Source organism: Gorilla gorilla, chromosome 7 (genome assembly GCF_029281585.2).
Source record: "Gorilla gorilla gorilla isolate KB3781 chromosome 7, NHGRI_mGorGor1-v2.1_pri, whole genome shotgun sequence".
NCBI lineage: Eukaryota > Metazoa > Chordata > Mammalia > Primates > Hominidae > Gorilla > Gorilla gorilla.
Genome location: NC_073231.2, coordinates 111,739,417 through 111,766,029, shown reverse-complemented (window position 1 = coordinate 111,766,029; position 26,613 = coordinate 111,739,417). Strand labels below are relative to the sequence as shown.

Genomic DNA, 26,613 nt, shown 5'->3' with positions numbered 1-26,613 from the left:
AGGTAAATATAAAGTGGTGTATTCTTGGGATCAGAGGATTTGTGGTTTTGGTTGTCATCTCTTTCTCTCAATGGATGAAGATCACCAAATAAAGATCACCAAATTAAAGTAGATAACTAATATAAATAGTTAAAATGCCCCCAAGCTTTTAAGACAAAAATAATCATTCAAGCCACTTCATTGCAACAACGATGGACAAATCTATTTAAATAACTCTATCTACTTTGTGCTGCCACTCCATCTTGTGGCCAAATTCCAGCCAGTACTTGAAAAGAATTTTAAATGAAAACAGAACACGAACTCTTAGTGAAGAGACGTCATGGGTAAACTAACATCAAGTTTGAACCAGTTCTATGTGCTTCAGCATTTTTACCAAGGTAACCACATTTTAAAAAGATGATTGACAAGCTAATGTACTGCCAGAGGATGAAAGCCATTATGGCAAGATATTAACAAACCATGCTTTATTAGGAAACAGCCAAATGATGCAAGGGACATTCATTTATTTAACAAATATTTGTTGAAAATGTATGTATCAGGCACTGTTTTAGGATTGGACTTTATTGCCATGAATGAAACATAAGCATTTCTGTCCTCATGGAGTGTATATTTTACAAGGGAAAACAGATAACAAATGATTTAAATATCTAGGGTACAAGATAGGCATAAAAAGTTGAGTCTTCTCCTCTCAGTATGACTCTCATAAGAAAAGTTTGCAAGCTTTGGGGGCCATTTTTAAAGTGTAAATAATAATAAAAATTTAGCCAATATCAGTATATTGCACATGGGCTCAAAACACAATTTAAACCAAATGATAGAATTCTGAAATGATGACACAAGAAAGTTTAAAACAAATATTGTGATGTGTTTTTCACATTGGGGCAACTAATGAATTACCAGAAATTTCGTTTCCTTATTAAAAGGAATCTTAATTTCCCACAGATGATTAGTTTTAATGTTTAAATATGTATGAAATGATAGGTATAATGCTCAACAGGTTTAGCCTCCTCATAGGGAAACAGAAGGCCTTTGGTGCAAGAATTTCTCCCTGTCTGAAATGTCACAGTACCCCAAATTTGGATGTGGAGAGGAGGCTTGAGTTAAGTGAAATATACAATGGATGAAAAGAGGAAGGGAGTAGAGATAAGCTGGTGGGCAACTAGATGGGAACCTCAGTTGTGTGGACACGGGGGTAGGCAGCAAGATGGAAGGTATGTTAGGAACAAATGTAGAATGGCCAACTAGTCTAACTAGTTTTTTCCTAGAGCTGATGCTGGGCATAGGAGGGCATACTTAAAGATAGTGGAGCTTTGTCATATTCACGTTCAACTTGGAAGCAATTCAACATTATAAAAATTTAGATAGGTTGGGTGTGGTGGCTCATGCCTCTAATCCCAACACTTTGGGAGGCTGAGGCGGGCAGATCCCCTGAGGTCACGAGTTCGAAACCAGCCTGGCCAACATGGTGAAACCCCGTCTCTACTAAAAATACAAAAATTAGCCAGGTGTGGTGGCAGGCACCTGTAATCCCAGCTATTCAGGAGGCTAAGGCAAGATAATTGCTTGAACCAGGGAGGCAGAAGTGGCAGTGAGCCGAGATTGCGCCATTGCACTCCAGCCTGGGCAACAAGAGCGAGACTTCATCTATGTATGTGTATATATATATATAAAGTTAGATGGTAGTTGTGGAAAGGGTATGGGCCTTGAACTCATACCAAAGAGGCCAGAACTGGTGGCTCACACCTGTAATCCAAGCACTTTGGGTGTTCATGGCAGGCAAATTGCTTGAGCCCAGGAGTTCAAAACTAGCCTGGACAACGTGGCAAAACCCCATCTCTACAAAAAATAATAAAATAAAACCAGCTGGGCCAGGTGGCTCACACCTGTGGTCCCAGCTACTTGGGAGACTGAGGTAGGGGAAATAGCTTGAATCTAGGAGGTCGAGGGTGCAGTGAGCTGAGATTGTGCCACTGCACTCCAGCTTGGGCAACAGAGCAAGACCCTATCTATAAAGAAAAGAAAAGAAAAAAAAAGAAAAGAAAAAAAAGAAAAAAGAAAATCATACAAAAGAGTTTAAATCCTTACTTTTGTCATTTACCCACTGGGTGGCTTTGGAAAAGCCATTCAAAATCATTTGAATGATAGTTTAATCATTTATAAAAAGATGACTGTAATATCTCAGAAGATCATTGAGGCCATTAATGGAAAATATATGCAAAACAACTGAGGATCTGACATGTAATCAATAAATTGCCTGCATAATATTAAATTGGAGTCTGAATGTAATTGCCATCAGCATCTCACACACATCTCAAGACAAAATTGTTTTTTGAACTGTGTACTAGTACTCATTGAGTGGGGCCAATTTTTGGATTCAGAACTTTTCTGACGAAAGCACTGATTGAGTCCTTCAACATTTTCATAGTTTTTTCTTTTTTTTAACACATCTGATTGTCTCCTGGTGATGTAGATTCTATGTTCATAAAATGCTCACTGACTCAATGATACAATTCCCTCTTTAGTTGTTTACTATTAAAAAACATATTTCAAGAGAACACAACTCCAACCACAAAAGCATTTTGAGGAAAGTGAAAATCAATAAAGGAGCAGGACCTGCACTGTGGAATGTATTTCTAGGCATTGACAAGCCAACATATTTGATTCTGTTTAAGAACCTTCTGTAAATTTTGGAGTCCTCATTAAGTATAGAAACAAAAATGAGGAAAAAACTGCCAAGCGGGGTTTGGATTTGTATTTTCATATGTTATCTCATGTATTAGTCTATTTTCACACTGCTATAAAGAAGTACCCAAGAATGGGTAATTTATAAAGGAAAGAGGTTAATTGACCTCTTCCACATGGCTAGAGGAGGCCTCAGGAAACCTATAAACATGGCAGAAGGTGAAGGGAAAGCAAACACCTTTTCACATGGTGGCAGGAGAGAGAAGATTGAGTAGCGAAGGGGGAAGATCCCCTTATAAAACCATCAGATCTCGTGAGAACGAACTCACTATCATGAGAACAGCATGGGGGAAACTGCTCCCATGATCCAATCACCTTCCACTGGGTCTTTCCCTAGACACATGAGGATTATGAGGATTACAATTCAAGATGAGATTTGGGTGGGGACACAGCCAAACCATGTCATATCAATAGATCTGCTCTTGGTTTCAATTGGATAAACTTAGACTTAGATATTGTAAGTATGCATTTCCAGAGCAGCATTACAAATATTTGAAATGGTACATTTGGATCAAGTAAAAAGAACTAGCTTCTTATACACTTTTATTAAGAAGTTATTTATCATCTACCTTTGATCGTATCCTCTTAGGAAAAAACATATTTACATTTTTGTTCATTGGGCAAATATTTATCTCATTTACTTGTGTATTTCTTATAAGCCACCGATTTGCAATATGCTACGTTTACATTTTCTCATTTGTTGCATCAGTTATAAAGGAGGAGGAAAGGAATAATAGGATTTGTTTGGTAATTTGTACTCTTACAGCTTTCTCTGAGTAGTTGTCCCAAAGCATTAAAAAATGCTTCAGAGTCTTGCATAAATTGTAACTGCACTGATATGCTTTCTTTCTTTTCTCACAAGGAGAAAGGTCATTAAAAACAGAAAGAGATCAGACTCTTCAACGCATTCTGAACCGTGTCCCACACAGGGAATAAACTCAATAAGCAGTTGGTTAATATAAAAATGAATAGATGAATGAATCAGAATGTTTAAATATGTTATTTAAGAATCTATTATCTTTTCCTAAAAATATTATTTCTATAGTTCAGAAAACATTAAAAATTCAGTATCATAAGAAAAATGAAGTGTTTCATTAAGCTGAATCATCAAAAAAAAATGAAGCTGACCACTTATAACCCTAAGCATGTTGAAAATGGTATTATTTCCAAAATTGATTATACACTATTCAAGCTGAGGGGGTCACCATTCTCAATGTAAATGATTGTATTGTAATTTTATACAACGAGGCTCCCAGGGCTAATCCAACAGGTAGGACTTAGTCATGGAATATTGGATATTCAGGTTTCCTTTTTTGTTATTTTGCTTTTTGGAGACAAGGTCTTGCTCTTTTGCCAAGACTAAAGTGCAATGGCACAATCATGGCTAATAACAACCTAGACATCCTGGGCTCAACAGATCCTTCCATCTCAGCATCCCAAGTAGCAGGGACCACAGGCATACACCACTATGCCCAGCTAAGGTTTTAAATTTTTTGTAGAGGCTGGGTCTTGCTACGTTGTCCAGTCTAAAATTTCTTACCACCAATTTTTTAGATTTTATTTTTGTCTTCCCCATCACACTTAGGCTGAAAGCACTTACCGTTTGTTGCAAAAGGTATCTGTCTTTAGAAGCTTTCATTTGTCCTCTTATTATTGCTGGCCTTTCATGTTTTTTGAGTTTCTAAACTAGATCATTCAACACTTCAGATCACATGTAAAATGTCATGGGCATTTCTATGAATTAAGTGCATGAATTTTATGATATCTTTTTGTAATGTCCAGATTATTTTGCTCATTTTTTGAGTACTTGGCCAATCTAAGTCACTGAGTTCACCGGACTGGCCAGAATAATTTAAGTATTGCCATCATCACATCTTACAGGTGCTGCTAACTAGCAAGCCGTTCTTAATCATCGACATCTCTCTTTTTTTCTAGGCCAGATCCTTCTGTATAAATTAACAATAATTCGGCTGGGCATGGTGGCTCACACCTGTAATCCTAGCACTTAGGTAGGCCAAGGCAGGTGGATAAGTTGAGGTCAGGAGTTCAAGACCAGCCTGGCCAACATGGCAAAACCCCATCTCTACTAAAAATACAAAAATTAGCCAGGTATAGAGGTGCACACCTGTAATCCCAGCTACTCGGGAGGCTGGCACATGAGAATTGTTTGAACCTGGGAGGCAGAAGCTGCGGTGAGCCAAGGTCGCACCAGCCTTGGTCACACTGCACTCCAGCCTTGGCAACATAGTGAGACTCTGTCTTTAAAAAATAAAATAAATTAGATTAAATTAATTCGCAATAATTCCTCTCTTCTAAGCCTATCCAGATTAGATCTATCTGACCCCACACAAAAAGTCCCAAGCACAGTGACTTCTCAAACAGGTTGTGGAAATATGAGTTTGGGGCTCCTGGGTTAGTACACAGTACTCGGTATGACATACATATGTGAAAAAAGACACAAACTACTATAGTAACAGCTCCTTGAATTATTAGCATTTCCTTCTTGACATTTTAAAAATAAGGAAGTTGATGAGCATTTTTTCATGTGTCTGTTGGCTGCATAAATGTCTTCTTTTCAGAAGTATCTGTTCATATCCTTCACCCACTTTTTGATGGGGTTGTCTGTTTTTTTCTTGCAAATTTGTTTGAGTTCTTTGTAGATTCTGGATATTAGCCCTTTGTCAGATGAGTAGATTGCAAAAATTTTCTCCCATTCTGTAGGTTGCCTATTCACTCTGATGGTAGTTTCTTTTGCTGTGCAGAAGCTCTTTAGTTTAATTAGATCCCATTTGTCAATTTTGACTTTTGTTGCCATTGCTTTTGGTGTTTTAGACATGAAGTCCTTGCCCATGCATATGTCCTGAATGGTATTGTCTAGGTTTTCTTCTAGGGTTTTTATGGTTTTAGGTCTAACGTTTAAGTCTTTAATCCATCTTGAATTAATTTTTGTATAAGGTGTAAGGAAGGGATCCAGTTTCAGCTTTCTACATATGGCTAGACAGTTTTCCCAGCACCATTTGTTAAATAGGGAATCCTTTCCCCATTTCTTGTTTTTGTCAGGTTCATTAAAGATCAGATAGTTGTAGATGTGTGGTATTATTTCTGAGGTCTCTGTTCTGTTCCATTGGTCTATATCTCTATTTTGGTAGCAGTACCATCCTGTTTTGGTTACTGTAGCCTTGTAGTATAGTTTGAGGTCAGGTAGCATGATGCCTCCAGCTTTTGATGAGTTCACGTCCTTTGTAGGGACATGGATGAAGCTGGAAACCATCATTCTCAGCAAACTGTCGCAAGGACAAAAAACCAAACACCGCATGTTCTCACTGATAGGTGGGAATTGAACAATGAGAACACTTGGACACAGGAAGGGGAACATCACACACGGGGGTCTGTTGTGGGGTTGGGGGAGGGGGGAGGGGGAAGGGATAGCATTAGGAGATATACCTAATGTAAATGACCAGTTAATGGGCGCAGCACACCAACATGGCACATGTATACATATGTAACAAACCTGCGCGTTGTGCACATGTACCCTAGAACTTAAAGTATAATAAAAATATATATATAAAAAATAATAAGGAAGTTGAGGGTCAGAGAAGCTATGTATATTGCCAAAAGTCAGAGTTACAAAGCCATGAAGTCAGGATAAAAATTTCAGTTTGTCCGTTTTCAGAGACTGTGCATTTTCCTGGGCTCCACATGGTCTCTACATTTGAATTCAAAATTTATAAATAACTTTATGTGTAATTCTATATGTTGTTGCCTACAGTGACAGAACTTTCTGACTAATTTATGAATTTTCTATTTTGAAGTTATTTATAATGTGTCACCCTGAGGGTTGTTATGAAGATGTATATGAAAAAAATATGCTTGAAGAAATTGTGCACAGTATAAAACCCTGTACTACTTTTACTTATTATTGTATGGTTTTGCCCAGAGACGTTTCAACAGAGGAACATAAATTAAAGGTTTTAAAGTAGAAGCAGCCCGAGTGGCCACATAGGCAGAAACAATTTAAAGGTGACGACCCTATCTAGTGAATTAGGCCAAAGCTGAATTGGCATTTCCTTAAGCTCAAGAATGATGGGCCTTGAGTAGTCAATTCCACAATATCTGAGAAAATGAGATACCTAATCTGGGGCATATACATTTTGCTAGACCTACACCTTAAGCAATTGTCACTATGAACAAGAAATAGAACTAAGGATGTCCCTTTCTTTAGCACTGAAGTGTCTAAAACCCAAAAAGTAGGATCATTCCTAGAAAATCTTGATATCTCTCTGTGACAGTATTACTGTGCCTCTCAGGGCAGGTAAAGACTAAGAATCAAGATGTTGCAATAGCAACATCTGCTGGTACTTTTGTAAAATTACACAAACCAACTGAAAAAGATTTTTTCCTAGTGACAGTTTTCTTTAAATGAGTTGCTGGACTTTGATTTATGGGCTACAGTACACACAGTAATGGAGCATGAGTATTGTGGGGGTGCAAATAGGGAGAATCAGTGGGCTGTTGGAGGAATAAAAGGTGGTGTTTCAGAACAGAGACACACTTTATTTACACTGACATAAAAAAACAGATCAACGAAGAGTAGAACCCAAAAACCTAAAGCTAAATTAAAAAATGAATGAATGAAAAAATTAGGCTTCTATATGACAGTGATTAAAACAAATACACGCAGAACATTCCAATCATCAGAATGAGCATACAGGGGTTCTCAGGTTACCTGCAACCTGTACCCTGCAGTTTCCAGTAACCCACTCATCCACTCACTCTTCCAACAATTATTTATTGAGCACCTACTCTGTGTTATAATTTTTCTGAGTGCTGGAAATACAATAATGAACAAAGCAAGACCTTTCCTTAATGGAGCTTACTTTCTAGACTGGGGTGGGCTGGGAACAGGGAAAATAAATGAGTGAATTTACATCATCTGGCACTAAGTGATATAGGGATAAAGAAGCAGACAGGGGACAGAGTCATGAGGAGAGGCACTCCTTCATATAGGTAAGCAGGGAAATCCTCCCTTATAAGAGACATTTGAGTGGAGATGTGAAGTACATGTAGGGGTACAAGTGAGCCACGCAGTAGGGGAAGAGTGTTCTGGGTAGACAGAACAGCAAGTGCAAAGCCCTGAAACAGGCAAAATTTGAGTACCATCAAGGTTTTGACTGATTTGAGGACAATCAAGGAAGACTATGGAACTGAATTAAAGTAGAAACAGTGGAACATGACAGTGGACTGGCAGTAGGGGGACAGACTCTGGGGTCTTTAGGTCAGAGTAAGAAATTGGCCTTTCCTCTGCATGAGAAAATAAGTCATCAGAAGGATTTGGGACAAAGAAGGAACACAGGGAGGAGAAGGGAAGCTATTGGTTACAATGAATAGAAATGTTTGACATGCGGGAATATATTCAGGTATTATCATTGATAAGTAGAGGAACATGTCATACTACCACCCTCAAGCTGTTGTAATCCTGAAGCCAGTATCCCATCCCAGCCTTTTTTCCTGAATATTCTTCCCCTTGTTAGGCTTGGCTAGAAGATGAATGGGCATAATTTTTCAGCTGTTCTATTATAGTTCATCTACAGATATTAATAAAGTTAATGAGATCATTGCTGACTCAGAATTCTGGCACACAATTACTATGCATTATTACCTGGCTGAGTATTTTGCTTTTCATTAAAATATACACTGAATATTTGAATGCTTTTGACATATTGAAGCAAAGAACAATGCAACATGAACCAATGTGGGATATAAACTAGCATGATGGTAGAAGATTAAAGATCAACAAGAAATAAAAGATGATAGTTCAAATTATACCAGACTTTTCTATTAAATCCCTGCATGCATACACCTCACAGGCCTCTTATGCTTCATTTACCCCAAAGATGAGTTCACGATCTTCACTCCTAGTATTCAAATCTGCTCTTTTTATTGTGATCCCTATTTTGGTAAATGGTACCACCTCTTATCCAATTTCATGTGTCTGAAAATTTTTCTCTACATTTTCCTTTACATTTTCCTCTCTAATACACTATACCCCTAATCAATCACCAAATGCTATTGTTTATCAAATTATTTTTATTATCAAATTATTTTTATCTATGTTAACCCAGACCCCTTTTTACCATATATGTCCAAGCCACTATTATTGCTCACTTAGAGCATTATAATTGATCTATGTTTGACTTCTGTTTTGTTCACTCTGTCCACACCTCTTCTATGTCATTCTCTACCCAGTATATTATGATGTCTCCACTCTGCCTAAAATCCTTATTGGCTTCCAATTATCCTTAGGAAAAAGTTAAAAATCCTTAATATTGTTCCTTCAGAATTACACATCCAAAACTGACAGTTTCCTCTGTGTTGCAGGCTCTTAGCCCCGTGAAAGGTGTATTAAACTCCTTCTTACAGGCTATAAAACCTCATAGTCCACTTAATCCACAATATCCTATCCTAATAAATCCATTTATTTATCTTGATTTGCAAATTTTCTCAAACATCTTTTATTTTAAAAAATATTCTGAAAATATCAACCAGCATCAATGAAAAATTATTTTGAATATAACATTGATAAGTAAAATACCTACCTGCCTAACCATTTTCTTTATTAATGTTACCTTTCTAAGATTATGGACCCCAAACTTACAGCAGTATACTTTTTTTAACTTTTATTTTAAGTTCAGGAGTACATGTGAATGTTTCTAACATAGGTAAACTTGTGTCAAGGGAGTTTATTGTACAGATTATTTCATTACCCAGATTCAGCCTAGTACCCATTAATTATTTCTCCTGATCCTCTCCCTCCTCCCACCTCTACCCTCCCAGAGGCTCCCATGTTTCTTGTTCCCCTCTGTATGACCATGGGTTCTCATCATTTAGCTGCCACTTATAAGTGAGAACATGTTGGCACTTGGTTTTCTGTTCCTGTGTTAGTTTGCTAAAGATAATGGCCTCCAGCTCCAAACATGTCTCTGCAAAGTACATGATCTCATTGTTTGTTATGGCTGCATAGTATTCCATGGTGTATATGTACCACATTTTCTTTATCCAGCCTGTCACTGATGAACATTTAGGTTGATTCCATGTCTTTGCTATCATGAATAGTGTTGCAGTGAACATATGCATGAATGTGTCTTTGTAATAGAATTATTTATATTCCTTTGGGTATATACCCAGTAATGGGATGCAGTGTGCTTTTTCAAGTGCAATTCAAGTATAACTAAATTTGAGATGAGAGAGAGGGCCAGTCCTCACTTGTTTCTCCCTAGCTTTCGTGACAGCACCACACTGATTAATAATAAATAATAACAGCATATTTTGGCCATCCAGGTAATTAGTTTGCCATTTAATTGTCAACAAAAGTGACAAAGAGGAATTAATATTACAGTTGAAATGGAAAAAAAAGGACGTGTTGTCTAGTGTAAATAAATCTCCAACATAATGCAACTGATGAAAACAGACCTAGGTTAGAACCTTGTGTAGACTAATTATTATGTTACTTTAGGCAACTTATTTAATCTCTATGAAATTTTCTATTTCTTCACTTAAAGACAGGATATTTGAAAAGACAAAAACTCTCTTTATGGGATGAAAATAATAAATGAATGAGTACGTATAAAACAAATGATAATTAGCCAATAGTAAGCAAATGTCAAACCTCCTACACCAAATCACATATGAATCACATATATATATGACTTAAAACCTCATAGATTTTGTAGATTAATGACTTTAAAAAGAATAGTAGTATAAATTAAATAAAATACTTTTACCCTTGTAATATGAAATGCCACTGGCTTCAGAATAATTGTATTAGAAACTGGTCAAAAAGAAAACCCAGTGATCAACTGTAAATATCAATCTGTTCTTGATTAGCTGAACACCCATTGCTGCCACTTCCCTGGCTGGAGCTAATCACAGGTGTTCTCATACACTGAAGGGGCTGCTTACCTATGTAGGGCTCACAGGGTAATAATATAAGAGAATTATGTGTCATGTGTTCTAAGTGCACTGTAGCACCAGCTGTTCTTTCCTGTCATTTGTATTCACTAAAGCTGGTATGTCTGTTTTTTATTCCCTTTTAAATATAGACATGATGATGCAATCACATAAAATATCCTATTGCTTTCATCATTATTTTCAATGATTTTTTACTAAAATCTGCAATTTTTAAATTTCTCCACTTTATTTCACATGGAGGTGAAATGACCATTAATTTAAGTGAAAATTATACAGCAAGATTTTTAGGCATTATTGTATGAAAAGACCATGTTTTGCTAACATGGCTCTCCTCTTCTCTGAAATGTAGTGTCTGATAAAGTAAAAATAAAAATGCATTGCAGTTAGGCCCAAAGGTAGTGAATTATCTCAATTGATTGTTCACAGTCAGTTATACATTGAACTCCTTGTTCTGCTTTTTCCCTGCTTGTCACTACTGCACTCAACTAGTCTTAAAATAAACACATTGAAGTAGAAATTGACTACAAATAGATAATTCAAATCTGTGTCAAAATTTGTGGGATACACACAGAGCAGTGCTTGGATGGAAACAGAATTTTATGTACTTATATTGGAAAAGAAGAAAGATCTAAATTCAACAATTTAAGGTTCCACTTCACAAAGCTAGAAAAAAAAAAAGCAAAAATAAAGTAAGTAGGTAGGAGGAAATAATAAAGGGCAGAAATCAAGAGAGTAGAAAACATAGAGACAATGGAAAAAATTAAGAAAGCCAAAAGCTAACTCCTTGAAAAAGTAAGCAAAATTCACAAGCTTCTAGGTAGACTTAAGTAAAAAAGAGAGGAAATAAAAATCATCAATATCAGGAAAGAAAAAGCTTTCCTGTAACATAATATGATAGAATCTGCACCACAGATCCTACAGATATTAAAAGGATAATAAATAAAGAGTGTGAGCAAATTTAGGTCAGCACATTTGACATCTTAGATAAAAGAGACCATTTTTTGTCTTTCATACTGTTCTTGCTACCATTGCTGCATAACAAACCACCTCAAAACTCAGTGGTATCACATTCAACAGTTCTCTGGGTCAGGACTCCAGAAAGGGCACAACAGGGATAGTTTTTTTTTCTGTTCCAAGATGCCTGGAGCCTCAGCAGGAAAGACTAAAAAACTGAGGGCAAATTTAAAGCTGGAGCTGGGAATCTTCTGCAAGTATTTTCACTCACATGTTTGGAAGATGAGCCTGGCTGCTGGCTGGCCCCTGAGAAGTGGGCTGTTAACTGGGAACCCACATGTGACATCTTCATGTGCCGTGGGCTTCCTCACAGCATGGCAACTTCAGAGTAATTGCATTTCATACATGGAAGCTCTGATCTCCAAAGGTACCGTTCTACCCACAAGGAAGAAGCTGTATCGCTTTCTGAAGTAAACTCAAAGTCAGTCAGCTTCACTTCTGCTATATTCATTTCAGATTCCAGAAAATTTGACAACTTAGATAAAAGGGGTCATTTTTGTTTTTCTTACTGTTCTTGCTACCATTGCTGCATAACAAACCACCCCAAAACTCAGGGGTTTCAAGCAATCATTTTTTCACGTTCACCAATTCTCTGGGTCAGGACTCTAGACAGAGTGCAACGGGGATAGGTGATTTTGTTTTGTTTTTCTTCTACTTTTTGTTTTTTTTCTGTTCCAAGATGTCTGGGGCCTCAGAAGGAAACACTAAGAAACTGGAATCATCTGCAAGTATAGGCTATCCACCTTTGATATGATTTTTGGCTTAAGGCTCTTTCTTTGAGAATAGTTTGCTGCTGAAACTATCCTGTAAAGTGTACAGGATAGTTTCCTGTACCTTTCTCCAAATTTTACTCAAAAACTCTTTCCTCTCTCATTCTATTACAGGTGGCTCAAAGAGGTCAGGAGGCACCTTCAACACTTTTATTGGAGATCTCCTTGTCTAGCTCATCAGGTTTGTCAGGTATATATTTTCTATTTTTATGTTGTCACATGGAACAATTTTGCTAAATTTTGTAACACTTTAAAAAAAATCTTTTTTACCCCAGCTTCCAATAACACTTACCTCCCTGTCCTTCCAGCTTGCATAATTGTCTCCCTCGGTATCATCCGGCCTTTACTGACAGCCTTCCCAAGGCTCTTCTGGCTCCCATCTAATCCAGTTTCAAAGCCAATGCCATGTTTTTGTCATGTTAGCTTCCTACTTCCAGCTCCCAAATTTCTGTCCCACTTATTATTACTAAATAACGATGACCCCAAGTTTACTGGTCTAGTTATTGTACTGGCTTAAACCAACTGCTTTATGATTTTCACAAATTTGTGGAACAGAGATTCAAACAAAGCACAGTAAGGATACAGAAGTGACTTTCTCTTGCTCAATGATGTCTAGGGTCTCTTCTGGGAAGACTAAAAAATTGGTAGCTTTTAATGAGTGAGTGCTAGAATCCTCTGGAGGGGTATTTATTCACTTGTCCAGTAGTTGTTACTGACTGTTGTCTGAGTCCTCTGGGGGTGCTGTCAGGCAAACCATCCATGTTTGGATCATGCAGTAGATATATTTCTATCAGTAAGGCATCTGTACTACTATTCTCCAAAGTAATTACACCATTTTATTATCCCACCAAAAATGAATGAGTAATGATTATTCCATATTCTCACCAACATTTGATATTATTAATGTTTTACTTTACCCATTCTTGTGGTCATGAAATAGTATCTCATGCTATAGATAGTGTATTAATCCATTTTCACATTGCTGATAAAGACGTACCTGAGACTGGGAAGAAAAAGAGGTTTAATTGGACTTACAGTTCCACATGGCTGGGGAAGCCTCAGAATCATGGTGGGAGGTGAAAGGCACTTCTTACATGACAGCAACAAGAGAAAAAATGAGAGAGAAGCAAAAACGGAAACCTGTGATAAATCCATCAGATCTCATAAGACTTATTCACTATCACAAGAATAGCATGGGAAAGGCTGGCCCTCATGATTGAATTACTTCCCACTGGTTCCTTCCCACAACATGTGGGAATTCTGGGAGCTACAATTCAAGTTGAGATTTGGGTGGGGACACAATCAAACCATATCAGATAGTATGAAAATTAAAGTAATGATATTATTTTAATTTCCCTGATGACCAATAATGCCAAACAATTTTTCATGTATGTTTTTTGCAATTGCATATATTCTTTTCTGAGGCATTGGTTCAAGTCCTTTCTTTTTTTCAAAAATTGGGTTGTCTTTATTATTGATCTATAGAAGATATAATTATGTTAGATATAAATATTAGAAATATTTTTTCCAGTCTATGGCTTGCTTATCATTTTTAATCTATATTTTTGATGTAAAGAATACTTAATTTTAATGTTCAGTTTTATCAATTTTTTCTTTTGTGTGCTTTTTGTATTCTGACTAATTTTGTGAGGTTTCTTGTCCTGTATTTGCAGCCAAGTTTTTCTATTTTGTTGTTGTTGTTGATTATAAAGTGCTTGTGCTCAGAAGTTTCTTTATTTTACTTTTCTATTTATTACTAAACTCTGACATTTTATTTTAACCTCCTTTATTTACACATTCTACATTTCTCCTTTGAGGTATTTTCTTAAAAAATCATAGAGTCATTTATCTCTTATTATTAAAAAATATTTTCCCAAACACTTTCTCATGTATTTCTTAGTGTGATCTCAGTTCTTTATACATTATTAATCTAATTTTTACTGATAATTATTTCCCTTTAACTTTTGCTGCAGTTTTGTTTGTTTGTTTGTTTTGGTAATAGCCATATGTAACTTTGATGTTAGTTTATTAGTCAGGGTTCTCTACAGGGACAGAACTAATGGAATATATATATGGGAATTTATTAAGTTATTAAGTCACATGATCACAACTTCCCACAATAGGCTATCTGCAGGCTGAGGAGCAAGGGGAGCCCATCTGAGTTCCAAAGCTGAAGAACTTGAAGTCCAATATTTGAGGGCAGGAAGCACCCAGCACGGGAGAAAGATGTAGGCTGGGAGGCTAGGCCAGTCTCTCTTTTCGCATTTTTCTTCCTGCTTATATTCTAGCTGCACTGGCAGTTGATTAGATTGTGCCTACCCAGATTAAGGGTGGATCTGCCTTTCCCAATCCACTGACTCAAATGTTAATCTCCTTTGGCAACATCCTGGCAGACACACCCGGGATCAATACTTTGTATCCTTCAATCCAATCAAGTTGACACTCAGTATTAACAATCACAGCTAGTTTCTATTTAGATTTTCCCAATCTTGATTGGGAGATCTTGTGGAATTTCTGAAGAAGTTTGTATGGCATGGAAAAAAAGAGAATTAGCTGCTGCATTTGGATCCAAAATGGTATGTTTTTTAAACATCAATTATCTTCTCCCCATGTTATTGTTTTCCACTTTGGAGTAATGTTTCTCTCAATTTTGTTGTTGTGAAAGCTATTGGGCTTCACAGTGAAGGCTCAGGATTAAATGCCTATGCCTCTCTCAGTAGAAATAGTCTGGCTGCTTTCTCCTTCTCCTTCATTTCTATCGCACTTTGGGACATCTTCCTGGGCAAAAAGTTTAAGGAATATAAAGTAACAAGAGCATGCGTGTGTGGTTCTTTCCCTGTCAGGTCCAATTATCCTATAGATCTGATGTGTGGGTCCAGGGCCTTAGGGAATATCCTTTGTTTTTGCTGTAGCCCGTCCAAACTTGTGAATTCATCACTTGAAGTCAAGAATTATTAGATGAGTTTTTCAGAACTGTCGCACATACACTATATTCACTGAGCATTGAAAGGTGAGGGTTAACTCTCAGAGCTTAATTCTATTTCGTCCAAATTTACCACCTGTAACAGGTTTTCTTTACATTTCTGTTTTGAAGTCACAGATATTTTCTTGATTCATTTAATATTTTTTGTTTTTATTACTTTTTATTTACATTGTTTATTTATTTTAGATTCAAGGGGTACATGTGCAGATTTGTTACAAGGGTGCATTGCGTATTTCTGGGGTTTGGGCTTCTATTGAACTCATCACTCAGGTAGTGAGCGTAGTACCCAATAGTTTTTCAACCGTTGACCCTCTCTCTCCCTCCCCACTCTAGCAGTACCCAGTGTCTATTGTTCCCATGTTTATGTCCATGTGTACCCATTGTTTAGCTCCCAGGTATAACAGAGAACATGGGGTATTTGCTTTTCTGTTTCTCCATTACATCACTTAGGATAATGGCCTCCAGTTGCATCTATGTTGCTGCAAAGGACAGAATTCCATTCTTTATTACGGCTGTGTAATATTTGATGGGGTATATGTACCACATTTTCTTGATCCAATTCACCATTGATAGGCACTTAGGTTGATTCCATGACTTTGCTATTGTGAATAGTGCTGAGATAAACATGTTGAGAAAAAGCAGGTGTCTTTTTGATAGAAGGATTTCTTTTTCTTTGGGCAATTACTGGTAATGGGATTTCTAGATCAAATGGTAATTCTGTTTTTAGGTCTTTGAGAAATCTCCATACTGTTTTCCATAGGGGTTGAACTAATTTACATCCCACCAACAGTGTATTAGTGTTCCCTTTTCTCCATATCCTCACCAACATCTGTTATTTTTCTACTGTTTAGTAATAGTCATTCTGACTGGTGTAAGATGGTATCTCATTGTGGTTTTAATTTGCATTTCTCTGATGAAAAGTGATGTTGAGTATTTTTTCATATGTTTGTTGACTGCTTATATGACTTCCTTTGGGAATTATCTGTTCATGTCGTTTGCCCACTTTTTAATGGGCTTATTTGTGTTTTTTTCTTATTAATTTGTTTAAGTTTCTTATAGATTCTTGATATTAGTCCTTTGTTGGATGTGTACTTTGCAAATATTTTCTCCCATTCTGTAGGTTGTCTGTTTATTCTGTTGATTGTTTATTTTGCTGTGCAGATGCTCTTTAGTTAAGTCCCAACTGTCAATTTTTTGTTTTGTTACATTTGCTTTTGAGGTCCTAGTCATAAATTTATTGCCTAGGCCAATGTTGAGAAAGTTTTTCCTGGATTTACCTCTAGGATTTTTATGGTTTGAGGAATTATATTGAAATCTTTAATCCATCTTGACTTAATTTTTGCATGGTGAGAGGTAGGTGCCCAGTTTCTTTTTTCTGCATATGGCTAGCCAGTTTTCCCAGCACCATTTATTGAATAAGGTGTCCTTTGCCCGTGATTTATTTGGGTCAACTTTGTCAAACCTGAGTTGGTTGTAGGTGTGTCACTTTATGTCTGGGTTATCTATTCTATTCCATTGATGTATTTCTCTATTTGGTTGTACAAATACCATGCTGTTTTGGTTACTATAACCTTGCAGAATAGTTTGAAGTCAACTAACGTGATGCCTCCAGTTCTGTTCTTTTTATTTAGGATTGCTTTGGCTATTTAAGCTATTCTTTAGTTTCATATAAATTTTAGAATTGTTTTTCCTGACTCTGTGAAAAATGGCATTGGTGGTTTGATGGAAATTGTCTTGAATCTGTAGATTGTTGAATCTGTAGATTGCTTTGGGGAGTATGGTCATTTTAGTGATATTGATTCTTCCAGTCTACACATGAAATGTTTTCCATTTCTTTGTGTCATCTGTGATTTCTTTAAGCAGTGTTTTGTAGTTCTTCTTGTAGAGATATTTTACCTCCTTGGTTAAATGTATTCCTAGATATTTTATTTTTTGTGGCTATTGTAAATGGGATTGCATTATTTATTTGTTTCTCAGCTTAAACATTATTGATGTATCAAAATGCTACTGATTTTTGTACATTGATTTTGTACCCTGAAACTTCACTGAAGTCGTTGATTAGATCTATGAGTCTTTTGGAGGAATCTTTAGGGTATCCTACATATGAAATCATACCACTAGCAAAGAGAAAATTTGACTTTCTCTCCCTATTTGGATGCCTTTCGTTTCTTTTACTTGTCTGATTGCTCTGGCTAGAACATCCAGTACTATGTTGAATATGAGTGGTGAGAATGGATATCCTTGTTTTCTTCTGGTTCTGCTTCCAACTTTTGCCCACTCAGTATGATGTTGGCCGTAGGTTTGTCATAGATGGCTCTTATTATTTTGAGGTATATTCCTTCTATGTCTAGTGTTGAGGGTTCCATTCTTGAAGAGATGTCAGATTTTATCAAATCCTTTTTGTGTCTGTTGAGATGATTATATAGGTTTTGTTTTTAATTTTGTTTATGTGTTGAAGCACATTTATTGATTTGTATACATTTAATTATCCTTACATTACAGGAATAAACTTACCACTTGGTAGTGGTAAGTTACTTTTTTTGATGTGATGCTGGATTTAGATTGCTAGTATTTTGTTGAGGACTTTTGTGTCTATATCCATTAGGGATATTGGCTTGTAGTTTTCTTTTTGTTTTGTCCTTGCTGGATTTTTGTATTAGAATGATACTAGTTTCATAGAATGAGTGAGAAAGGAGTCCCTCCTCCTTGATTTTTTTTTTTTTTTGGAATAGTTTCATTAAGATTGATACCACTTCTTCTTTGTATGTTTGGTAGAATTAGGTCATGAATCCGTTTGGTCCAGGGCTTTTTCTGGTTGGTAGATTTTTTTATTTACTGATTGAATCTCATAATCTTTTTTTATTACTGATTCAATCTCATAATTTGTTATTAGTCTATTCAGGATTCCAGTTTCTTCCTGGTTCAGTCTTGGGACATTGTGTGTTTTCGGGAAATTATCCATTTCATCTAGGTTTTCTAGTCTCTGTGCATAGAGATGTTCATAGTAGTCTCTGAGGATCTTTGGTATTTCTGTGGTAACCTTTATGTAACTGTCCAACATGTACATCTTGCCCATTCCCCAGACAGAGCTGACTAATCAAAACATGGGAATTGCAGTGAAGAAACTAATTCACACAGAGCCAGCTGTGTGAGAGACCAGAGTTTTATTATTACTCCAATCAAATATCCGAGTATTTGAGGATCAGAGTTTTTAAGGATAATTTAGTGAGTGGATGAAGGACAGTGAGTCGAGAGTGCTGATTGGTTGGATTGGAGATGAAATCATAGGGAGTTGATCCTCTTGCACTGAGTCAGTTCCTGGGTGGGGGCCAAAAGATCAGAAGAGCCAGTTAATTGATCTGGGTGGTGCCAGCTAATCCATCAAGTGCAGGACCTGCAAAATATCTCAAGCACTGATCTTAGGAGCAGTTTTGAGAGGGTCAGAATCTTGTAGACTCCAGCTGCATGACTCCTAAGCCATTATTTCCAATCTTCTGGTTAATCTGTTAGTCCTACAAAGGCAATCTAGTCCCCAGGCAAGAAGGAGGTTTGTTTTGGGTAATGGCTATTATTGTCTCTGTTTTAAACTATAAGTTATAAATTAAGTTCCTGTGAAAGTTAGTTCAGCTGGCTCCCAGGAATGAATGAGAACAGCATGGAGATTAGAAGCAAGATAGAGATGGTTAGGTCAGATCTCTTCTACTGTCTCAGTTATAATTTTGCAATGGTAGTTTCATTTCTAATGTCAACTTTGTCATTTCTCATTATATTTGTTTGGATCTTTTCTCTCTTTTTTTTTCTTGGTTAATGTAACCAGCAATCTATCAACCTTTTTTATTACTTCAAAGAACCAACTTTTCATTTTGTTGATCCTTTGTATGTTTTTCTTGGTCTCAGTTCCATTTAGTTTTTTTTTTTTTCTTGTGCTAACTTTAAGTTTAGTTTGTTCTTGTTTTTCTAGTTCCTTTAGGCGCAAGGTTAGATTGTTAATTTGATCTTTCTATCTTTTTAATGTAGGCATTTAGCACTAAAAGCATTCTTCTCAACACTGCTTTAGCTGCATCCCAGAGGCTTTCGTATGTTGTGTCTCTGTTTTGTTTTGAAATATGTTTTGATTTCTGCCTTAATTTTGTTGTTTATCCAAAGGTCATTCAGCAGCAAGTTGTTTGGTTTCCAGGTATTTGTGTGGTTTAAAGTGTTCCTCTTGGTATTAATTTCTAATTTTATTCCACTGTGATCCAATAAGAGGCTTGATATGATTTTTATTTTTATTTATTTTTTTATTGAGGTTTGCTTTATGACTGAGCATGTGGTCAATCTTAGAGAATGTTTCAAGGGCAGATGAGAAGAAGAAATACTCTGTGGTTGTTGAGTGGACTATTCTATAGATATCTGTTAGGTGTGTTTGGTCCAGAGTCCAATTTAAGTCCAGAATCTCTTCGTAATTTTTCTGCTTCACACTGTCTAATGCTCTAAGTGAGGTGTTAAAGACCCCCACTATTACTGTACGGCTGTCTATTTCTTTCCTTAGATCTAGTAGTATTTATTTTATAAATCGAGTGCTCTGATGTTGGGTGCATATATATTTAGGATGGTTAGATTTTCTTGTTAACGTGAACACCTTATCATTATATAACACCCATCTTTGTCTTTTTTTTTTCTTTCACTGTTGTTGGTTTAAAGTCTCTTTCATCTGACACAAAGATTGTAAACTCTGGGCTTTTTTGTTTACCATTTGCTTAAATATCTTTAGACTTCCCTCTACTTTGAGCCTATGGGTAGCATTATATGGAAGATGTTACTCTTCAAGGCAGCAGATAGGTTCTTGTTGTTGTCGTCGTTGTTGTTTTCATTCGATTTGCCACTCTTTCTTTTGAGTAGAGCATTTATACTGTTCATGTTCATGGTTAATATTGATATGCATGGTTTTGTTCCTGTCTTATTGCTATTAGTTAGTTGCTTTGTAGTCTTGATGGTGTGATGACTTTATAGGGTCTGAGGCTTCGTATTTATGTGTGCTTTTATAATAGCAAGTATTGTTCTTTTGTTTCCATGTTTAAAACTTCCTTAAGCATTCCTTGTAGGGCCAATTTTGATGTGATTAATTCCCTTGGTGTTTGTTTTTCTGGGAAAGACTTTATTTCACTTTAATTATGAAGCTTCATTTGCCAGGAATATAAAATTTGTATGTATTAGTCTGTTCTCATGTCTAATAAAGACATATCTGAGACTGGGTAATTTAAAAAGGAAAGACATGTAATAGACTCACAGTTCTGCAGGGAGGAGAAGGCCTCAGGCAACTTACAATCATGGGTGGAAGGGGAAGCATACAAGTCGTTCTTCACATGGTGACAGCAAGGAGAAGTGCCAAGCAAAAGGGGGAAAAGCTTCTTGTAAAACTTGTGAGAACTCACTATCACAAGAACAGCAGAATGGGGGTAACTGTCCCCATGATTCAATTACCTCACAGTGGGTTCTTCCCACGACATGTGGGGATTATGGGAACTACAATTCAAGATGAGATTTGGGTGGGAACACAGCCAAGCCTTATAATTCTTCACCTGGCACCAATTCTCATATCCTCCCAACAGTCCCCCCAAAGTTTTAACTCATTCCAGCATTAACACAAAACTCCAAAGTCTCAACTCAGACAAAGCAAGTCCCTTTCACCTATGAGCCTGTAAAATCAAAAGCAAGTTAGTTACTTCCCATATACAGTGATGGTACAGGCATTGGGTAAATACACTCATTCCAAATGGGAGAAATTGACTCAAATGAAGGGGCTACAGGCCCCATGCAAGTCCAAAATATAGCAGGGCAGTCAAATATTAAAGCTTCAAAATGATCTACTTTGACTCCATGTCTCACATCCAGATCATGCTGATGCAGGAGGTGGGATCCCACAGCCTTGAGCAGCTCTGCCCCTGTGGCTTTGCAAGGTACAGCCCCCCTCCTGGCTTTTTTCATGGGGTGGCATTGAGTGTCTACAGTTTTTACAAGTACACAGTGCAAGTTGTCAGTGGATCTACCATTCTGGGGTCTGAGGGATGGCAGCCCTCTTCTCATAACTCCACTAGGCAGTGCCTCAGTGGGGACTCTATGTGGGGCTCCAATCCCCTATTTCTCTTGTGCACTGCCCTCACAGATGTTCTCCATGAGGGCTCCACCTCTGTAGCAAGCTTTTGCCTGGATATCCAGGCATTTCCATACATTCTTTGAAATCTAGCTGGAGGTTCCCCAACCTTAATTCTTGACTTCTGTGCACCTGTAGGCCCACCACCACATGGAAGCCTCCAAGGCTTGGGGCTTGCCCCCTCTGAAGCAACAGCCTGAGCTGCACTTTGGCCCTATTTAGCCCCAGCTGGAGCAGCTGGGACACAGGACAGCAAGTCTCAAGGCTGCACACAGCAGGGTGGCCCTGGACCTGGTCCAGGAAACCATTTTTCCCTCCTAGGCCTCTGGGCCTGTGATAGGAGGGGTTGCTGTGAAAGTCTCTGACATATCCTGGAGACATTTTCCCCAATGTCTTGGTGATTAACATTTGGCTTCTTGTTACTTATGCAAATGTTTGCAGCCAGCTTGAATTTCTTCCCAGAAAATGGGGTTTTCTTTTCTATTGCATCATCAGGCTGCAAATTTTCCAAACTTTTATGCTCTTTTCCCTGTCTAATGCTTTGCTGCTTAGAAATTTCTTCTCCCAGATACTCATCTCTCTCAAGTTCAAAATTCCACAGATCTCTAGACCAGGGGCAAAATGCCTCCAGTTTCTTTGCATAGCAAGAGTGACCTTTACTCCAGTTCCCAATAAGTTCCTCATCTCCATTTGAGACCACCTCAGCCTGGACCCTATTGTCCATATCACTATTAGCATTTTGGTCAAAGCCATTCAACAAGTATCTAGGAAGTTCCAAAATTTCCCACATTCTCATATCTTCTTCTGAGTCCTAATAAACTGTTCCAATCTCTGCCTGTTACCCAGTTTCAAAGTTGTGTCCACATTTTCAGGTATCTTTACAGCAGCACCCCATTCCTGGTACCAACTTACCATATTAGTTCATTCTCACTCTGCTAATAAAGACATACCTGAGACTGGGTAATGTATAAAGGAAAGAGGTTTAATTGACTCACAATTCTGCAGGGCTGGGAAGGCCTCAGGAAACTGAAAATCATGGTAGAAGGGGAAGCAAACATGTACTTCTTCACATGGCAGCAGCAAGGAGAAGTGCTGAGCAAAACAGGGAAAAGCCCCTTACAGAACCATCACATCTTGAGAGAATTCACTTACTACCATGAGAACAGCAGCACTGGTGTAACCACCCCCATGATTCCATTACCTGCCACCAGGTCCCTCCCATGACACATGGGGATTATGAGAACTACAATTCAAGATGAGATTTTGGTGGGGACACAGTCAAAATATATCATCTTGGTTAGCTTTTTTTTTAAAGAAGGCTAAAAATAGGCCCCCAATTTTTCTGGCTTGTAAGGTTTGTTCTGAGAAGTGCACTGTAAGTCTGATGAGAATTCCTTTATATGTAATTTGGCCCTTTTCTCTAGCTAACGTTAAATTTTTTCTTTTGCTTGGACTTTGGATAGTGTGATGACTATATGCCTTGGGGATTGTTGTATAACACAGTATCTCATATGCATTCTCTGGATTTCTTCTATCTGAATATTGACTCTCTAGCAAGATTAGGGAAGTTTTCCTGAATTATTTCCTTAGATATATTTGCCAAGTTGCTTACTTTTTATTCTACTCTCTCAGAAATGACAAAAAGTCATAGGTTTTGTCACTTTACATAATCCTATATTTCTCGAAGGCTTTGTTTATTCTTTTAATTTTTTTCTTTATTTTTGTCTGACTGAGTTAATTTGAAAGATTAGTCCTCAAGTTCTGAAATTCTTTATTCTGCTTGGTCTAGTCTAGAGTTAAAGCTTTCAACTGAATTTTGAAACTGCTGTAGTGAGTTTTTCAGTTCCAGAAGTTCTTTTGGTTTATTTTTCTTAATATAGCTATGCCATCTTTCATAACCTGAATTGTTTTCCTGCTTTCTTTGTGTTAGATTCCAACTTTCTCTTGGATCTAATTGAGTTTCTTTGCCATTCATATTTGAATTCTTTACCTATCACTTCAGATATTTCAATTGGGTTAGGATCTGTTATTGCTACAGAGCTAGTGTGATCCTTTGGTGGTGTCACAACACTCTGCCTTTTTGTACTGCCAGCATTCTTTTGCTGATTCCTTTTCATCTCAGCTGTTACTTCTTTTTTTAAATTTGATATTGTTTGGATTATTTTTAAAAATTCTTTTTTTCTTGAGTGTATAAATGTGTTTTATGTTGTGTATGGTTTTTTGGCTTAATTTCTATGCATTTTCAGTGGGTCAAGGCTCTGTATGGGTTCCTTGGTTGCAGATAGCTTCTGTGCAGTGGCTTTCTCATATGCTGTTTGTTATAATGGTGTTTTGGACATAAGGGCCGACCCTGTGAGGCTAAGGGTGTGGAAGTCTCAGGAGGCTTATCTCTTGGACTATCATTAAGCCATCTGGTAGCAGGATTTTTGTTTGGTGGTGCAGTGTAGGCTGCAGTCCAGTATATGGTGCTTTAAGAGTGAGAGCTTGCAGGTAGACTGGTGCTGAGTGTACGTGCCCACCCTGATGGGGGTTGTAGGAAGAGATTTTAATGGGGGGGCGGGGCGTACACTGAGGTCTTGGGATAAGGGATAGGGTAGGGTACAACAGCTCCTCATCCTGAGCTGGCAGGAACATAATCCACTTCTCTATCACACCTCTCTCATGGGGCTCATGACCTTCTATTTATAAAGGCTTTTCCTTTTGTTCATTCACCCGCACCCTGCCTGAGTGTAGCTGCTGCAGGCCATCGTTACCCGTGTCAGCTACCATTAAAATGGGGCTTGGGACAGAGCCCAACTCCAAATGGGGCTTGGGCAGGCAACTCCATGGTGTGTTCTCCATTGCCAAGGTGCTACCACTCTGTGTAAGGAGGGTGAGAAGGGCCCCACCCTTCTTGAAAGTCCAAGTGTGCACAGGCTGACGTTCAGAGGGATGGAGCCACCATGAAAACTATGAAAAGCACTTTCTTTGATTACTTAGCAGCCCCTGGTAGGAAGAACTGTGGCTACATCCGGAACATTCCACAATAGTCTTTTAGGGTAGGGGGAGAAGACACCCTCTCCTTTGTCCCCAGGCATCAGTGCTAACTTTCAGTGGTTAGCCCTCCTCCTGTGTTTCCTTATCCCAAGGGGATCTTTGGCAGGCTGCGTTTCCCCTCCCTTAAAGGTGGTCCATACCAAGTGGTAGATCTCCTGAGGAAAGTGATTTAAAAAATAGTGGAATTTTGAGTGGGATCTAGGAAATTTATTGTGTATTCAGTGTATATGTACCCTGACAATGAATAGAGAAAGAACTTTTTGTATAACTATTTTATAGGTTAAGAAACCAAGATTCAGTGAGACCAAGTATTTTGGTCATCTTCTCATATGACAGAGCTGGGAAGAATCCCCTGAGTTTCCTAGTTCATGTTATTTGTACTTTGACTGATCTTCATTATATTTTCCAAGTTCTTTCCCCCAAAATATTTATCACCTGATGAAAAATGCAAAGCATTTAGCAACACAATCGGGGTAGCATATATGAAAACGTTTTGCTTTTCAGAATTTTCTCACTTTGAACACTTAAACTTATTTAGGAAAGTCCACAAAAGCCTCCCAAACTCAATATAGCTTCCTTAGCTTCTTAGTATGATTATATTCAATAGTATTATATTTCCTCTAAGATGGTACAGACTGGTAATAAGGACAGATTTTACAGAAAATTAGCTCTTCTAATCCTGAGACCTAAGTTATGGACAAAAAAGAAGATAAGTGGAAACTGAGTTGCTTTTAGTACATTCACTTGATTTTATTAAATTTTTATTAATCAGTAATTCATTTATTCAATAGATGTTTTTGAAATACCTACCTTTAAGTATATGCGAAACCAGGAATCAAAGCTACCATTTATTGAATGACTATTGTGTGCTAATATTGGGTGAGATATTCTACATACATATTTACGCTGTTAATCAAGTTAGGCCTCCAGTGTCTGACCATAAACAATAATCCTGTTAATTAAGACAGCGTGAGTGAAAATGTCCATGTCCATTCCCATGTTCATCACAATCTTTGAGTATTTGCTTCCATTCTCCACTCCCTCTAACTGGTAGAAATAAGGTGCTCATGAATTTTTCCAGCTGAGTTTGCATACAAACATTGGTAAAACAAGGTTCCAATCAGATTTTTTTGCCTCAGAATTAATGTCGGGACACTGACGGAGTCTGCTGATAGTATTAAAATTCTTAAAAAGTATAGGAAATTCTTGCGTAAGGATTGGTATTAATCTTCCTAATAATTTAATTGCTTTTTTTAACTTATACTAGTTTGAGTACATTTTTGTTCTTTTAAAACAGGTGTTTCCTAAGATAATATATAAACAGAGAAGTAGGCCCATGTGGGAGGGAATTCATCAAGTAGATGAACATCTTTGTAGTAACAATGAGACCAGAGAAAGACATCTACAAATGTGATATTTTAAAAATAATGTTAACAATTCATGTTTATATAAAGCTTTAAATTTGCAATGCATATTTACATAAATAATCTTACTTGATCTTCTCAATTACCTAGTGAAATAATCATCCAATTTCATATGTGAAAATCATCCACAATAAGTTATTTGCCAAAAGTTACAACTAATAAGTGGTTGACCCAGGGTTATATGCCAGATTCTCTCATTATAAACCTTTAGTTCTTTCCATAGTATCGAGGCTTCTATGTTATCACTTGTTCTTTATAAAATGCTTGACTAAATAGAGGTTCCTACATCTTATGATGTTATGATCATCAGTTCCTAAAGGACAGAATTTCAACAAATTGAGATAGTCACATTATGTCAATTATCTGCCACTCTAAAAATAATATCTACACTGCAGTTCTTAAAAGAATAATAGGAAAAAATAGACTTAAGAAACACATATGTTAAGAGGAATATCAGAAAAAGGGATACAGGAAATAATTATTCCCATTACCAAGTATTTGTTCATGTGTAGAATGATTCACTGCCGGCTCCATTAAATAATA

At 37.2% G+C, this 26,613-nt stretch overlaps 1 long non-coding RNA gene across 1 annotated transcript in view; it reads left to right on the top strand.

Annotated features, from left to right (window-relative positions):
- LOC109028098 (uncharacterized) overlaps window positions 1–26,613 on the top strand; it is a 282,602-nt gene that overhangs the window by 128,811 nt on the left and 127,178 nt on the right. Inside the window, exon 2 of the long non-coding RNA XR_010135026.1 lies at window positions 12,609–12,684. This is a non-coding gene — a long non-coding RNA (uncharacterized lncRNA). The remainder of the gene's footprint in view (window positions 1–12,608; window positions 12,685–26,613) is intronic.